This window comes from Dreissena polymorpha, chromosome 4 (assembly GCF_020536995.1).
Source record: "Dreissena polymorpha isolate Duluth1 chromosome 4, UMN_Dpol_1.0, whole genome shotgun sequence".
NCBI lineage: Eukaryota > Metazoa > Mollusca > Bivalvia > Myida > Dreissenidae > Dreissena > Dreissena polymorpha.
This window is the reverse complement of record NC_068358.1, coordinates 129237801-129256883: the sequence shown is the minus strand read 5'-3', so window position 1 is coordinate 129256883 and position 19083 is coordinate 129237801. Positions and strand designations below refer to the sequence as shown.

General features: G+C 37.3%; 1 protein-coding gene across 1 annotated transcript in view; it reads left to right on the top strand.

Moving 5' to 3' along the window:
• Positions 1–19083, top strand: part of LOC127876449 (semaphorin-2A-like) — a 148679-nt gene that overhangs the window by 7791 nt on the left and 121805 nt on the right. The window contains exon 2 of the mRNA XM_052421745.1: positions 17029–17248. The gene's annotated coding sequence lies outside the window, so the exon portion shown is untranslated. The remainder of the gene's footprint in view (positions 1–17028; positions 17249–19083) is intronic.

The window sequence follows — 19083 nt, the reverse complement described above, 5'->3', positions numbered from 1 at the left end:
GTCGTGTGAGACTGGTGTCACTCCGACAGTATCGAAAAATGATAAAGGGGATGTCGTCGTTATGTGAAAATCTTGCGAATGTAGCTGACTAGTGGAAGTTCTGCCAGAGGTACAGGAGAAAGTGGATATCCCTATAGATGTGACGCGAGAGGTACCGGAGATAGTGGAGATCCCTATGGATGTTACGCCAGAAGTACCGGAGAGAGTGGAGATCCCTATGGATGTTACGCCAGAAGTACCGGAGAGAGTGGAGATCCCTATGGATGTTACGCCGAAGTACCGGAGAGAGTGGAGATCCCTATGGATGTTACGCCGAAGTACCGGAGAGAGTGGAGATCCCTATGGATGTTACGCCGAAGTACCGGAGAGAGTGGAGATCCCTATGGATGTTACGCCGAAGTACCGGAGAGAGTGGAGATCCCTATGGATGTTACGCCGAAGTACCGGAGAGAGTGGAGATCCCTATGGATGTTACGCCAGAAGTACCGGAGAGAGTGGAGATCCCTATGGATGTTACGCCGAAGTACCGGAGAGAGTGGAGATCCCTATGGATGTTACGCCAGAAGTACCGGAGAGAGTGGAGATCCCTATGGATGTTACGCCGAAGTACCGGAGAGAGTGGAGATCCCTATGGATGTTACGCCAGAAGTACCGGAGAGATCGGAGATCCCTATGGATTTTACGCCAGAGGTGCCAGAAATTCCAGAGGCTACAAATAACATTTCTATATTGTCAGAACTATCAATGGACTCTCGTTCAGATGTAGTAGACGATAGGAACTTCAACGTAACTCATCGGGAGATCAATCAACTGAATGTCCTGCTCGACGTTTAAGTAAAGGAACGTCCCCTGAATACGGTAATACCAGAGGACGGACCCTCACCATGGCATATGCGGCAAAGAGCGACAAGTTCCTCTTCTTGAGGAAACTGATGGTCTTGTTTAAACATTGAACAGATGTTACAATCAAAGGTGCGAAAGTATTCTGTTATGATTAACGCCTATGTGATAAATTATTCACACCTATCCGCCTATATATTATCAGTGGGACGAAACGTCCAATGCCCTCCTACACAAATATCAGTGGCACGAACTGGTAGTGGCACGAAACGTCCGTCACCCGGTCCGGACCATGGGCGTTGCGGTACAACATATTTATGTATAGCTGTTTATGCTTAATCAAATTCCTTCAGGGTCCCTTTATAAAAGACATAAAAAAAATTGTAAAATATTTCTTGCCATATACAATTTTTCTTGCCTTTTACGTTGTTAGAATTATGTTTTAAACTAGAAATGGCGCGGCAGAGGCCGACGCGTATCCCCACGCCGCATGTTTGACCCAAGGGCGCCCCAGGGTTGATCATGGGGCCATGCATAGTTGAGATTGACTGTATTGTCATAAGAGAAGTTCAGTATCAATTAGAAGTGAATGGGTGTAAAAATAAAGAAGTTATAGTAAAAGGCAATTTTGGGAGGGTGTGGCCTATGTGGGCGGGGTGCCCCAGGGTTGGTAATGGGGCCATGCATAGTTGAGATTGACCGTATTGTCATAAGAGAGGTTCAGTATCAATTTGAAGTGAATCAGTGTATTAATGAAGAAATTATAGTAAAAGGCAATTTTGGGCGGGTGTGGTCTATGTGGGCGTGGCGTCCCAGGGTTGGCAACGGGGCCATGCATAGTTGAGTTTGACCGTTTTGTCATAAGAGAGGTTCAGTATCAATTTGAAGTGAATCAGTGTAGAAATGAAGAAGTTAATGTAAAATAACCTAAATTTTTTTTATAGTAAATGGATTTTTTTGGTGGGTGTGGCCTATGTGGGCGGGCGCCCCAGGGTTGGGATTGGGGCCATGCATAGTTGAGATTGACCCTAATGTCATAACAAAAGTTCAGTATCAATTTGAAGTGAATCCGTGTAGAAATGAAAAAATTATAGTAAATGGAAATTTTTGGTGGGTGTGGCCTATGTGGGCGGGGCGCCCCAGGGTTGGGAATGGGGCCATGCATGGTTGAGATTGACCGTATTGTCATAGGTGAGGTCCAGTATCAATTTGAAGTGAATCGGTGTAGAAATAAAGAAGTAAATGTAAAATAACCTAAAAAAATGAGTGATAATTTCTGACGCGGCCCCACCCCAACCCCTATAACTTTTGACCCAGGGGTCAGATCAAAATTCCAAATAGTGCACCGTCGCACATATGCTCATAGCTACCATGTGCGTAAATTTCAAGGTTCTAGTGCTTTTAGTGTAGGAGGAGATAGTGGCCAGGACGGACGGACGGACAGACAGACGGACGGACGGACGGCGGAGATCACCACAATATCCCCACCTTTTTTTCAAAAAGCGTGGGGATAAAAAACTTGTTAGAGTATGGTAAAATGATTATTTTGAAAATGGGTATGGTACTGTTAGGTTCTAGTCCATATAAACTACTCCCAGAGCCTTTGATATTTTTTGCTCTGGCCGCTCTGGGAGTACATATGCACCCCTTCATAAACACAATTGCAGTTTTGTGCACAGATTTTGTACACATCACTAAACAGACGTTGTTCGTTACCAATTAAGGAAAGCAGTGAATAAACTTCAAAAACACAAATACATTTACCTGAATGGCAGCCTACAGACTTGAGCCTTTGCATGCAACCTAAAAAACACAACCATGTTTCAACACACTATTCTTGCTGACATTTTCATTTTGAAATTTGGCAAAGTGTAAATATTCGACACCTGTTGGACATCGTTATAGACTTAGATTACATCAAATAGCATGATGTGCAAAAGATTGGTGTGCTGCGATCTAACCGACTGCAACACTTTTTGTCTGCATCATTATGACAGTTTTACAATATTATGGATTACAAAATAATAACAAAGTAAATTAAAAGCCATTATTTCTTGTTTTAATGGTACCATTTGCATGAGTTTGTACTTTTGACAGGTAAACGTTGATAAGTTTTTGCAGTATCAGTGTTTCTTAGCATTTTCAGTGTTGATCAAATTGTGCACCTTTCATCAAAAGACAGCTCATTGCAACTCTCAGCAACCCTTTGGGTTAGAACGCTGAGAGTTGAATTATTGCAATTAGGTAGGTTCTTGTTGAGTCATGGGTTCTTTTTGAGTGGTGGTTATAGAGATAGCATAAAATCACGTGATATAATGTTCCAAAATGATCCAGTTGTTACGGAAAAAAGTTTTGACCAGGTCACCATCGTTTTGCTGATCAAAAATGCGACATAAACAGGTCAATATTGTAATTCATCAGAACTCTTTATCAAATGTTTTCTCTTATAAATTATTCATTTAGTGTTCCTAAGTAAGACAACATCTTTTATTTATTAGTTATAATTTTCCATACAACATCGTCTGTTGATATTTTTTCACAAGATATTAACCTCCTCTGCAATGTCAGTTTTGAGGCTATTTATAGTATGCAAATCTTTAAATTGTAATAGCCAAACGGAATACACATTTCAACAAAAACCTAATTCAAGATGGTGGTTTGACACTAAATGGAATCGATTAGTTATTATGCCCCCCTTCGAAGAAGAGGGGTATATTGATTTGCACATGTCGGTCCATCCGTCCGTATGTCCGTCCGTTCCCCAGATGGTTTCCTGATGATAACTCAAGAATGCTTAGGCCTAGGATCATGAAACTTCATAGGTACGTTGATCATGACTCGCAGATGACCCCTAATGATTTTGAGGTCACTAGCTCAAAGGTCAAGGTCATGGTGACCGGAAATAGTAAAATGGTCCGGATGATAACTCAAGAACGCTTATGCCTAGGATCATGAAACTTCATAGGTACATTGATCATGACTCGCAGATAACCCCTATTGATTTTCAGGTCACTAGTTCAAAGGTCACGGTGACCCGAAATAGTAAAATGGTTTCCAGATGATAACTCAAGAACGCTTATGCCTAGGATCATGAAACTTCATAGGTACATTGATCATGACTCGCAGATGACCCCTATCGATTTTCAGGTCACTAGGTCAAAGGTCAAGGTCACGGTGACACAACTTAGAAAAATGGTTTCCGGATGATAACTCAAGAACGCTTACGCCTAGGATCATGAAACTTCATAGGTACATTGATCATGACTCGCAGATGACCCCTATCGATTTTCAGGTCACTAGGTCAAAGGTCAAGGTCACGGTGACACAACTTAGAAAAATGGTTTCCGGATGATAACTCAAGAACGCTTACGCCTAGGATCATGAAACTTCATAGGTATATTGATCATGACTCCCAGATGACCCCTATTGACTTTCAGGTCACTAGGTCAAAGGTCACGGTGACTTGACACAGTAAAATGGTTTCCGGATGATAACTCAAGAAAGCTTACGCCTAGGATCATGAAACTTCAGGTATATTGATCATGACTCGCAGATGATCCCTATTGATTTTGAGGTCACTAGCTCAAAGGTCAAGGTCACAGTGCCAAAAAACGTATTCACACAATGGCTACCACTACAACTGACAGCCCATATGGGGGGGGGGGGGGCATGCATGTTTTACAAACAGCCCTTGTTATAATAACAGTAGAAAAAACATTCGAAAAAAAAGCAATATATATAAAGACCAAAGGTTAATAATTATGTTTATAATGATTCATAGTCATATACATGTATTTAAAAAAAATATTGTGATTCAACAACTTCATGAAAATTACCCACAACTCAAAAGCAAGCATTATGACAGTAAATATATGTAAAGTACCAGGCCATTTTATTCTGTACCCCAATTTTATTCCTGCCCTAAATCCTATGTCATAAAATGCGTTACAGAATACAAAACAAAATTTTCTTTGAACAAAGCCTGCCTCAATTTTTTTTATGCTACCCTTGGAAGAAGAGGGGGTATATTGTTTCGCACATGTCGGTCAGTCCGTCCACCAAATGGTTTCCGGATGAGAACTCAAGAACGCTTAGGCCTAGGATCCTGAAACTTCATAGGTACATTGATCTTGACTGGCAGATGACCCCTATTGATTTTCAGGTCATTAGGTCAAAGGTCAAGGTCACAGTGACTAGAAACAGTAAAATTGTTTTCGGGATGATAACTCAAGAACGCTTAGGCCAAGGATTACGAAACTTCATAGGTACATTGATCATGACTTGCAGATGATCCCTATTTATTTTGAGTTCACTAGGTCAAAGGTCAAGGTCACAGTTACTCGAAACAGTAAAATTGTTTCCGGATGATAACTCAAGAACGCTTAGGCCTAGGATCATGAAACTTCAGTTACATTGATCATGACTGGCAGATGACCCCTATTGATTTTCAGGTCACAAGGTCTAAGGTCAAGGTCACAGTGACTTGAAACAGTAAAATGGTTTCCAGATGATAACTCAAGAACGCTTTGGCCTATGATCATGAAACTTCAAAGGTACATTGATCATGACTTGCAGATGATCCCTATTTATTTTCAGGTCACTAGGTCAAAGGTCAAGGTCACAATTACTCGAAACAGTAAAATTGTTTCCGGATGTTAACTCAAGAACGCTTATGCCTAACATCATGAAACTCCATATGTACATTGATCATGACTTGCAGATGACCCCTATTGATTTTCAGGTCACTAGGTCCAAGGTCAAGGTATCGGTGACTTGACACAGTAAAATGGTTTCCGGATGATAACTCAAGAACTCTTAGGCCTAGGATCATGAAACTTCAGTTACATTGATCATGACTGGCAGATGACCCCTATTGATTTTCAGGTCACTAGGTCAAAGGTCAAGGTCACAGTGACTCGAAACAGTAAAATGGTTTCCGGATAATAACTCAAGAACGCTTAGGCCTAGGATTATGAAACTTCATAGGTACATTGATCATGACTGGCAGATGACCCCTATTGATTTTCAGGTCACTAGGTCAAAGGTCAAGGTCACAGTGACTCGAAACAGTAAAATGGTTTCCGGATGATAACTCAAGAACGCTTAGGCCTAGGCTTATGAAACTTCATAGGTACATTGATCATGACTGGCAGATGACCCCTAATGATTTTCAGGTCACTAGGTCGAAGGTCAAGGTCACAGTGACTCGAAACAGTAAAATTGTTTCCGTAGGATAACTCAAGAACGCTTAGGCCTAGGATCATGAAACTTCATAGGTACATTGATCATGACTTGCAGATGATCCCTATTTATTTTCAGGTCACTAGGTAAGGTCAAGGTCACAGTGACTCGAAACAGTAAAATGGTTTCCGGATGATAACTCAAGAACTCTTAGGCCTAGGATCATGAAACTTCAGTTACATTGATCATGACTGGCAGATTTTCAGGTCACTAGGTTAAAGGTACAGGTCACAGTGACTCGAAACAGTAAAATGGTTTCCGGATGATAACTCAAGAATGCTTTGGCCAAGGACCATGAAACTTTATAGGTAAATTGAAAATGACTGGCAGATGACCCCTATTGATTTTGAGGTCACTAGTTCAAAGGTCAAGGTCACAGTGACTCGAAACAGTTAAATGGTTTCCAGATGGTATCTCAATAATGCTTAGACCTAGGACCATGGAACTTAAGAGGTACATTGATCGTGACTGGCAGATGACCCCTTTTGATTTTCAGGTCACTGGTTCAAAGGTAAAGGTCACAGTGACTAGAAACAGTTAAATGGTTTCCAGATGATAACTCAAGAATGCTTTGGTCTAGGATCATGAAACTTCATAGGTACATTGATCATGGCTCCCAGATGACCCGTTTTGATTTTCAGGTCACTAGGTCAAAGGTCAAGGTCACAGTGACCTGAAGCAGTAATATGGTTTCTAACGTATTCACACAATGGCTGCCACTACAACTAACAGCCCATTTGGTGGGCATGCGTGTTTCACAAACAGCCCTTGTTTAATATGATTTTCGATAATATAGAGGTCATTTTACAAAATAGTGACATAACTATGAACATAATAAATTTAAAATAATAGCAGACAACGAAAAATATAGTGTTAGAATTCCCGGTATGTTTAAGTATGTTTTTTGTAACTTGCCTCAGGCTTTTTCCGCTCCATTTTGGGAAAACGCCACACTGGAATTTTGGGAATTTCGCGTCTTGAAAACCCCCATTTTGGGAAAAAAAATTATCGCAAAATTGGCTCAATTGGGAAAAATTCTCGCATGTAAATAGTGTTTCTTATATTTCAAAGAAGCCGTTAACTGGTAAATAACGACTATTTGGATAACTTATTATTAAAATTTTACAAAATATTATGAATGTGTGATAAGTGCAGGTTTTTTAATCTGAATTTTGGGAAAAGGCTCGGCCATTTTTGAGGTGAAAAAAATCGCGCGAAGCGCCGGATTTTGATGAAAAATAAGGAAAGTCTGAAATAATCATTAACATATTTTACAGTTTTTAAAACAAATTCAAGGCAACAGATAATTTAATTATGCAATACTTTCTATTTTCTACACCGGATCAGGTCAACTTATATATTTTAAGGGTTAAAAAAAAAAAAAAAAATTTTTTTTTTGAATTGGGAATATTTTTTTTCAATTGGGAGAAAAACAACCAGATTTGCATTGGGAATGGGGCCGAATTTCGGACCCATGGCATAGGGCAGAAAAAGCCTGTGCCTTATTGTCCCCAATGAAATGTACCAAAATTTTGCAGACACATATAGGATACAGCAAATAACCCCAAAAGGCATGGGTGCAATTTCTTAATAGCTTTTTAACATGAAGAACAAAGTAAATAGTTGATTTAGTTGAATGTAACCTACTGAATTGCAGAAAGGGCCCTTTTGTCATAAACCATAGAGACCTAAATAAATCAAGACTTTTGTATTTAACTGGTTTTATAAAATTGTTGTTTTAACTAGTTTTACTGTTGTTTGAATTGGAAATTAATTGCAAGATAATTATAATGTTTTAACACGGATTTGAATCAGAAATGGTTATTAGAGAGTGAGTTATAATGGAGTTACAGTGTAACAAGCAATTCACATCACTTACAGCATTCAAGTTGGTTATGAATATAGTAGAGTTTATATGGATGTTTTTGCAAATGACAACACATGGCAATAAGAGTGTTAAACTGACTTTTTAAATGTGGTTCAACGCAGGTTTGTTGTTTTGACCCATAAGAGTTGTATTGGAGTTGCAATAATGTTAATTTATTAAATTGAATCCTGACCAGAGATTAAAACTGGACATTCAAGTAAGGAATAGTCTAATATTGGTTTTTAATAATGAAGCCAACAATTACATTAAGTATTTTTTTTTTATAATCATTATTTATTAAAATTGATTTTTTTGCTGAAATTTTGAAGATGTGTACAATATTCAATGGGACTCCCACGTTTTCCTTTTGGACTCCTTCTTTTTCCAAGTAAGGAGTCCTAGGAATCCTGTTTTAAAAATGAAGTGAGACCCCTAGCTGTACCCTGCGGTGAGACCCCTAGCTGTACCCTGCGGTGAGACCCCTAGCTGTACCCTGCGGTGAGACCCCTAGCTGTACCCTGCGGTGAGACCCCTAGCTGTACCCTGCGCTTAAATTTGGGTCTTAGGCCTAACAAAAAAATATGTTTGTTTCCACTGACATGGCCTAAATAGTAAGGGTAGGTAGGTAGGCAAATAATTTTATTTTTAAAAATATTTTTTTTTTAGAAAATGTCGTACATGGTGCATCTTCTTCTCATTTTTTTGTGTATAACTGTATGTACAATAAATGTGATGATGTATTTATTTAATGCTTTCCGGTGGTTTATAGAGAAATATCAGTGAATTAAAACTGATAATTTCACTGTTTCAAACAGTGAAAATTATCAGTGAGAATTATCGATAATTTTCATTGTTTACTGTGAAATGACGTCATTTTTTTGACGAAATGACGTCATTATCCCAGCAAAATTCGTTAGTTAAACTCTTGAACAATGTATATAAACTGTGAAAAATGCATTAAATAAAAAGAAAATTTGTTGGATTCGGTGGATTATCGACTTTAATTCACTCGTGATCATAGAAAACATATATTTTCACTCGTGGCTGCGCCACTCGTGAAAATATTATTTTCTATGATCACTCGTGAATTAAAATCGATAATCCACCGGATCCAACAAATATCCTCTATGTAATGCAATATGGCTTTATTTAAATGCTTTAATGAAATAAAAACTTGCTGTTCATTAATTTTGCATTTGTTGCTTTCCTTATTTCCGAGTTTAATGTTGACTTCTGGCAGCGGCTTTAATAGTCCATTTTATTACCAATAAAAGGCATTACTAAAGTCGCAGTAAGCTTGACCCTCAGTGTCTATAGGAATTCAGTGTTGTTTTACTTTCCGTTCCTTTGGAATCATGGAGTATATACTATATTATTTATAATTTATAATATATTAAATAGCCCAAAAGCCATGCTTGGGGGACGCGAGTGGTGTTGCATGTAACATTATCACCATGAACAGACCCAATCAAACTGGGTGTGCTATTATATTTCTTGGATGCAGTTTATGCTTCCAAAGGACCACATTTTCAGATTATATTATGTTCTGGTGTCGTGAGGTCTATCTACCAGGGCTAGCGCTGTCCCAAAATTTCTTTGAGCCGACCAGCTGAGCTGCGCGAAAACTGGTTTTGAAATAATTATATACACATTTACTATCAACTTGTTTATATTCTTTTAATGACATCAAGGGCATATCACATATCATAATGTAACATACATTTTTCAATATACAAATAATTAGTATGGTACTTGTCAAAGTACAAACATAAGTTATTTTATAGATGAACATTTAATAGGGGTGTCGATTGTTCCAAATTTGAAATCCTGAAAATTAGGCCGGGGGTCTTGAAACCGCAGCCGCAGGAATCCAACAGGAATAAAGGGCAGATCCACCAACCCATCCAGAGCCTTTACTAATTGTTCTTTTTTATAGTCTTTCCAATTGTATTTCCAGGTGAATACAATTTAAAATATTATAAACCACACCGTCCGTATCACCGCATGTGCATTCGTCATTCTATTTCTTCTATAAAGAACTTCGAAAATAAATTATAATCGACGAAAAATAATTACTGTATCCGAAAACGACAGCCGAAAAATTGTACGCGTTTGCCACATTAATTAAAATGTGCATATCGTTTGACTGCAGACATTGCAAAACCTAGCAAATATACAATTTGGTTGCCATATTGCTTTACAATAGCATTTTTGTGGGTAAAAAAACAACTTAATTATCACCTTTTAATTTCAAACGATAATCGGCAAAAAGGTGTAACATCGTCGAAATAGAACTAATTATTTAATTATCATCCTTTAATTCAGATCGATAGTCGGGAGAAAGGTGTTAAGTAATCAGCTTAGAAATAATTTATTTATTGGTACGCTTCTTTTGATTTGCTAATCTTTAAATACGACGTTTGCCATCGGCCGCTATATTGTTGGCAGACGACAAGATCAACTGACTGTGTATTCCAAGTGTACAGTGTCTGCGCATGAATGACCCAATATCATGTGTGAGCAAACTCATTGCTGATTGGCCAGCTACCACGTGCGCTTCAATAACAATAAAAATGATATGCGGATAACATAGACAAGTTTGACAAGTTTATTGACCGTCGCCGAAAAATACGCGGTCCGATTTTTTTCGAATTTTGGGCTCAAAAAAAATTAGGACCGGCGGCAAATAATTAGGTAGGGTCGGGCCACCGGAAACAAACAATTATTTTTGTTACGCCTTAGCTTTCTTGCCCAATCAAGCCCCAAACCATAACCATGGTGTCCAAGGGTCCTCATGTTTATAATTATATTTCAACAAACAACAACATGAGTGGGAGTTAGCAATAGGTTGCATTCAACACTAATCTGTAATCTGTATAATTGTTTCTTATCGCAAAAAAAGTAAACATTACGATTGTGATTTATGCGGAAACTCCCAACACCCACATATACAAGTGTTCATAAGTAGTTTGGTATGATGGGTTTACTTGAATTAAGAAGTTGTCATAAAATGAATGAACAAGATCCCCTGACATGCTTTCAAGTTTTCCTGGAAGTCATGTGTGTTTAAATAATGTCAATTTGGTTCAAAATTAATCTGTTTAAATGTTACAATATTGAACATTGGGTTATAATCTTAGCACAGTCGTGTTCATTGTATGTTTTAATGTAAACATTGAAGCTCTTTTATAAGAACATACAATTATGTTTTCTTTATATAATTATTACCATGTACTATTATTGGATGAAACACTTATATTGCTCTGCAATAAAAATTTTATGATTTATGTAGCCACTTATATAACTTTTGTAGCATCTATAACTTGGAATCAATTATTTTACAGTTATTCATTGATTATTTTGAAGATACCGTAAATACACAAATATAATACGCTCTCGTTTATAATACGTACCCCCTAGTTTGGTCCAAATTTATTGGTAAAAATTGAAAATTTGAGTAAAATATGCACTAAAAAAATCAGTGTCCGAAATTGGCCATGGCGCTGTCATTTCAGTAAAAATGTGTCAATATTTTTGTGTGTAGTGAAAATAGCAAATCAATTTGGTGTTATCAACCATCTGTTTCACAGTAATCACAGTAACCCCGGTATATTGATCGCGATATGTTATCGGGCCGTTTTCATGACAGTTGCATAATAAATATCTCTGTCTACTTTTATGCCCCCGGTAGGGTGGTATATAGCAGTCAAACTGTCCGTCAGTCAGTATGTCAGTCTGTCTGTCCGTCCGAAAACTTTAATGGTCATAACTTTTTATGCCCCCATTAGGGTGGCATATTTTAGTTGAACTGTCCGTCAGTCAGTCTGTCCGTCCCTCTGAAAACTTTAATGACCATAACTTTTTCAATATTGAACATAGCAACTTGATATTTGGCATGCATGTGCATCTCATGGAGCTGCACATTTTGAGTGGTGAAAGGTCAAGGTCATCCTTCAAGGTCAAATGTAAAATATATGGCATCTGTCCGAAAACTTTAACATTGGCCATAACTTTTTCAATATTGAAGATAGCAACTTGATATTTTGCATGCATGTGTATCTCATCAAGCTGCACAGTTTGAGTGGTGAAAGGTGAAGGTCAAGGTTATCCTTCAAGGTCAAATGTCAAATATATGGCGTCTGTTTGTCCATCCGAAAATTTTAACATTGGCCATAACTTTTTCAATATTGAAGATAGCAACTTGATATTTGTCATGCATGTGTATCTCATGGAGCTGCACATTTTGAAAGGTGAAAGGTCAAGGTCATCCTTCAAGATCAAAAGTCTAATATATGGCATCTATCCTTCCATCCGAAAACTTTAACATTCGCCATAACTTTTTAATGCCTCTAAAGGGTGGCATGTAGTTTTTTAATTGTCCGTCCGTCTGTCTGTCGGTCAGTTAGTCTGTCCGTCAGTCAGTCCGTCCGTCTTCCCGTCTGAAAACTTTAACATTGCCCATAATTTTTGCAATATTGAAGATAGCAACTTGATATTTGGCATGCATGTGTATCTCATGGAGCTGCACATTTTGAGTGGTAAAAGGTGAAGGTCAAGGTCATCCTTCAAGGTCAAAGGTCACATATATGGCTTCAAAGGGGCGCAGAAGGGGGCATTGTGTTTCTGACAAACACATCTCTTGTTCAATATTTAACATAGCAACTTGATATTTCACCTGGCATGCATGTGCATCTCATGGAGCTGCACATTTTGAGTGGTGAAAGGTGAAGGTGAAGGTCATCCTTCAAGGTCAAATGTCTAATATATGGCATCTGTCTGTCCGTCCGAAAACTTTAACATTGGCCTTAACTTTTTCACTTTTGAAGATAGCAGCTTGATATTTGACATGCATGTGTATCTCCTGGAGCTGAACATTTTGAGTGGTGAAAGGTGAAGGTCAAGGTCATCCTTCAAGGTCAAATGTCAAATATTCCGTCCGTCCGAAAACTTTTACATTGGCCATAACTTTTTCACTATTGAAGATAGCAACTTGATATTTGGCATGCGTATGTATCTCCTGGAGCTGAACATTTTGAGTGGTGAAAGGTCAAGGTCATCCTTCAAGGTCAAATTTCAAATATTCCGTCCGTCCAAAACTTTAAAATTGGCCATAACTTTTTAAATATTAAAGAGTGCAACTTGATATTTGGCATGCATGTGTATCTCCTGGAGCTGCACATTTTGAGTGGTGGAAGGTGAAAATCAAGGTCATTCTTCAAGGTCAAATGTCAAATATTCTGTCCGTCCGAAAACTTTAACATTGGCCATAACTTTTTAAATATTGAAGATAGCAACTTAATATTTGACATGCATGTGTATCTCATGGAGCTGCACATTTTGAGTGGGGAAAGGTCAAGGTCATCCCTCAAGGTCAAAGGTCAAATTTTGCAATATTATAGATAGCAACTAGATATTTAAAATGCATGCGTATCTCATGCAGCTTTACATTTTTGAGTAGTGAAAGGTCAAGATCATCCTTCATGGTCAAGGTCAAAGGTCAAATTTTGCAATATTGAAGATAGCAACTCGATATTTGGTATTTCTCATCCTTTACGGGCAAAAGTAAAAAAATACAATCCGAGGGAAGTAATTAGCTTTAAAAGGGAGATAATTTCTAAACCTGCCAAATGATATATATTGAAATTTATTTCAAAGCGTCGCAATAGGGGGCATAGTGTTTCTGACGAACACATCTCTTGTTTTTATTACCGTTGATTGTTTTATCTACGCAAGTGATGGCACTGCTCAACAACTTTACCGATAACACATATATATATATATATTGGGCCACCTGCTGACACCCGGGTCAAGCAGTCATAATTGCAAAAGAAAAACAGAGACGCTTTTTTTAACATTTAATTCCATTTGACAATATTCAGAACAATAATAATTATAATGATAAGTATTATTATTATATCTCTATAATACCGATATTTTTTAGATCACCTGATTGCTCAGGTGAGCTTTTCTGACCGGTCTTTGTCCGTCGTAAGTACGTCCGTCCGTAAACATTTGCTCGTAAACACTCTAGAGGCCACATTTCTTGTCCCATCTTCATGAAACTTGGTCAGAAGCTTTATCCCAATAAAATCTCGGCAGAGTTCGAAACTGGGTTGTGCCGGGTCAAAAACTAGGTCACTAGGTAAAAAAAAGAAAAACCTTGTAAACACTGTAGAAGTCACATTTTATGTTCAATCTACATGTCACTTTGTCAAAATGTTTGTCTTAATGATATCTTGAATGAGTTTAAAAGTGGTTCCTGTGTGTTGAAAAACATGGCCTCCAGTGGGCGGGGCAGTTTTCCTTATTTGGCTATAGAGAAACCTTGTAAACACTCTAGAAGTCACAATTTTTGCCCAATCATCATGAAAACTGGTCAAAACATTGGTTTTATTGATTTCTTGGACGAGTTTGAAAATGGTCCAGATCGGTGAAAAAACATGGCTGCCAGGGGGCGGGGCAGTTTTCTCTATATGTATATAGTGAAAACATGGGGACACTCTAGAAGTCACATTTTTGGTCCAATGTTCATGAAATTTGGTCAGAACATGTTTTTTTTTAATATTAGAGTTGAGTTCGAAAATGGTTCGGATCGGTAAAAAGCATGGCCGCTGGGGGGGGTCATTTTCCTTATATTTATATTGTAATAACAGTTTTTGAACACTATATAGTTTATAATGTCAAGGGAAGTAACTGCAAATGAACAATTATGTTGAATTGACAGAGTTGTCTCCCTTTTTAAAATATTTGTTTTAAGCACAAGAAGATTAAGTGGAATTAATTATAAATGATAGTTTTACATTCTGGAAGATACATGTAGCAAACTTATGAATATATTTTTTATTGTTTGATGATTCTGTACAATATGGCATTCTTTTGTCAAACAATTAAAGTAAGACTATACGATTTTTATATGTGTTAAATTGTAATAAATTGATAAATACATGTTACAATAACACAAAATAGGCAAGATATTGTAGACGAATTACATAAAATGCTGCAAAGACGAATTAGCAGCCCGAGCTGATGGTGACAAAGATATTTGGTACATGTTTTCCTACAATAACCGAAGAATTCGTCTTTTTATTAGGATCGGAGTTAGTGTTCGTTAGTGTCGAATGAATAGACATCGCTGCAGGAATTTAAAAACAACCATTAAACTAAATTAAGATTCACATCGTACATGCATGATATACATTCTGGCGAATTCGACTGTACAGACATTTTTCGATTTCAGAATTAAATATCTTGCTTATTTCGCATTTTTCGACACATGTTCTTCTTAAGTTTTTTTAAAATTATATTGAAATGTATGACCTTGTTAACACTCTAGAGGTCACATTATTTTCCGATCTTCATGAAACTTGGTCTGCAGATTTGTCCCAATGATATCTTGGAACATGGCTGCTGGGAGGGGGGCAGTTTTCTCATTATGCCCCCCCCCCCTTTCGAAGAAGAGGGGTTATTTTGTTTTGCTCATGTTGGTCCGTCCGTCCACCAGATGGTTTCCGGATGATAACTCAAGAGCGCTTTTGCCAAGGATCATGAAACTTCATGACCCCTATTGATTTTCAGGTCAAAGGTCAAGGTCACGATGACCCGAAATAGTAAAATGGTTCCGGATGATAACTCAAGAACGCTTATGCCTAGGATCATGAAACTTCATAGATACATTGATCATAACTCGTAGATGACCCCTATTGATTTTCAGGTCAGTAGGTCAAAGGTCAAGGTCACGGTGACCCAAAGCAGTAAAATGGTTTCCGGATGATAACTCAAGAACGCTTATGCCTAGGATCATGAAACTTCATAGGTACAATGATCATGACTCGCAGATGACCCCTATTGATTTTCAGGTCACTAGGTCAAAGGTCAAGGTCACGGTGACCTGAAATAGTAAAATGGTTTCTGGATGATAACTCAAGAACGCTTATGCCTAGGTTCATGAAACTTCATAGGTATATTGATCAAGACTCGCAGATGACCCCTATTTATTATCTGGTCACTAGGTCAAAGGTCAAGGTCACAGTGCCAAAAAACGTATTTACACAATGGCTGTCAAGGTCATGGTGACTCAACTTAGAAAAATGGTTTCCGGATGATAACTCAAGAATGCTAACGCCTAAAATCATGAAACTTCATAGGTACATTGATCATGACTCGAAGATGACCCCTATTGATTTTCAGGTCACTAGGTCAAAGGTCACGGTGACCAGAAATAGTAAAATGGTTTCTGGATGATAACTCAAGAACGCTTATGCCTAGGATCATGAAACTTCATAGGTACAATGATCATGACTCGCAGATGACCTCTATTGATTTTCAGGTCACTAGGTCAAAGGTCAAGGTCAAGAAGACCTGAAATAGTAAAATGGTTTGTGGATGATAACTCAAGAACGCTTATGCCTAGGTTCATGAAACTTCATAGGTATATTGATCATGACTCGCAGATGAAATAATGATGAAACTTGACCAGGATGTTTGTCTGGACAATGTCTAGGTCAAGTTTGACATTTGGTAAAGATTGAATGAACCGACTCCTCTCAGATGAGCGAACTAGGGTCATCTTGGCCTTCTTGTTTATATTATTTAGCATATATAGTAATATACGATGTAGTCATAACAATTGCCGTAAGCACAGTTGCCCCCCTTTGATGTAATGGTGTAATTCAATATGGCTGACACGCAGCAAATAATAACGATGAAGTTGAAAATTTTCACAGGAAAAATTGTGTTCTGCTCTACATTCATAAAAAATACACACACCCTACTTAAAGGAAAAAATTTGGCAGGTAAAAAAGTGCGTTTATTATATTCGTGTATTTACCATAATTGTTGATGCTTAGAGAAAAACTTAGAAAAATCTGAAATTAATAGAAAATCATAATTTGCATATAATTTACATAAGATGTAATTAATAGATAATTTATTTAGATCTTATTTCTTTGAATAAATGTTCATCTCGGTATTTAAATGAAAAGCTAGCATGTTTCGTGGTGTTATTTTTTAACCTCAAAGAAAGTTCTTATAAGATTAAAGTTAAAATGTTGAGGGTTAATTCAGATCACTACGGTTTTCAGGTGAGAAGCATGGGAGTTAATGGAACCGTTGACAAGGGAAGGCATCCCTTGAAATTGACTGGGTTTATACCCTATTGATTTTACTGGCAACTCACAAACAGGGATGCTGTGGGTGGTGTTGAGCTTACAACGTTGTGTATTGATTCCCTCCATCTCCATTGTTGTGTATGGTTGACATTCTCCATCAATATTGTTGTGTGTGGATCATACCTTTTCTGAGGTTGGTTGTTTTCAGATTCAGAATTATTTTTTGTTTCTGTCATAACATTGTGTGACCTATCAGTTTATATGGATCAAACAATGACAATGAATTAATTTACTGGTAATGTTGATAGATTTTGTGATTCATCAATAACCCATCCTTATACCCATGGTATGTTTAAGTCTCTGTGCCTTTTGCATAATTAATGGAGTTTGGTTGGTTTTGAATTTGTTAGATGTAATGAAATTAAAGCAGCAATTTACCAGACAACCATTCTGCACACATATAGATAATTGGTAGAAATACTTATTTATACACTAGTCTTGTACTGTTGAAAAAGGACTACACTTGTCATGGTGTAAAAAAGATGTGTTCATTAATAGGATGTCAAATAATATTGTTTCCAATAAAAATGTGGTTTTGTCACAACACACTCATGTATTCCTCTGTGGTTTGTTTTGGAAACAAAAATAACTACCGGTGACTTTGTGTTAAAACTTAGAATGTGTGATTTAATTACTTTGTGTCAAACATTTTTAGACTGCAGTCCTTCAGAACATATGACCATAAAGAATTGCTTTATAGTCATAGATACAAAAATCACCATTTCTTATATATCTGCTTCATTTGTTCATTAATAATTATTAAATATATGTGCAAGCCTTTGCCCAGAATTTGCTAAGGCAAACATTAATAAAACAGATAATTGATTAAAATACAAACATTTCAGCGTTTAATAAGCAACCTTTATTAATATAAGTTTTGACATCGCTACACAATTGCAAACTGTTTTTAAAAGTTCTTCTTCAATGTTAAACAATGCTTTTTTAATAGCATAATCGGACTTTGACAAGTGCAATTTTTTTCAAAGTCCAGCCACATTTTTTGTAACCTCTGGGTTGCTGTATGTTTTTGGTGCTTGCTGGTGATTAAAAGCCAAGGATGTCTGCATACGTACTCGTAACTAGGATCATTTTAATAAATTGGCTTCCTCCTAGAGCAAATTGTAAAAAGCACAATTTTATGCAGTGGAAACCTCTAAACCGGAATCTCTCTATACCGGAATCCTCTCTAAACAGGACGAATTGTCCGGTCCCATTTTTTCCCCTATAAAACCATGCGTAAAATATCTCCTCAAAACCGGAATCCCCTCAATTCCGAATACCGGTCATTCTTTGGATCAAAATTGGGTCATTCCATACGTAATTGTACCTCTCTAAACCGCTTAGGGCCTGTTTATTGCACCTTAGACCTAGTGTCAAAAAGTTGTGAATAGCGTATTAAAGACGCGTGAAATTAATAAGGGTGGTTGAAAAAATTGCAAACTGTAAAAATCTCAAAACAATTTAAAGATACTTGTCCTGTGATGTACATATCGATCAATAGAGGTGATAATACTGATCATAATTACTACACTAAAGATACTGTCAGAGAAATATGGGGACGGAAAATAGACGATCGGGGTTATCCTGCAAAAAAAGTAAATTCACCTAAAAAATGCATACATGTATAAAATAGTTTGTTTTTTAGGGTGCACTGTTTGATTTATGTAGTGACTGATATTGCTGATATACGTAAATAAAATAGTAAAATTTGCTGAAAGTGTTTTTTCCACATTCGGCTATGTAATTGACTTTCTGAAAGTAAAATAGTCAATGTCCCCTCTAAACTGGAATCCTCTCTAAACCGGAATTTCCTCTCGGTCCCAGGATTGTCCGGTTTAGAGGGGTTCCACTGTACTTAAACACAAGCAAATTGAACAGTTTGAATATCAGTTTTTGAGTTTTCATATGTAATGATAACGACCAATGTAAGAGAAAATTGTAATATAAATTTAGTGCAACATGTACAAT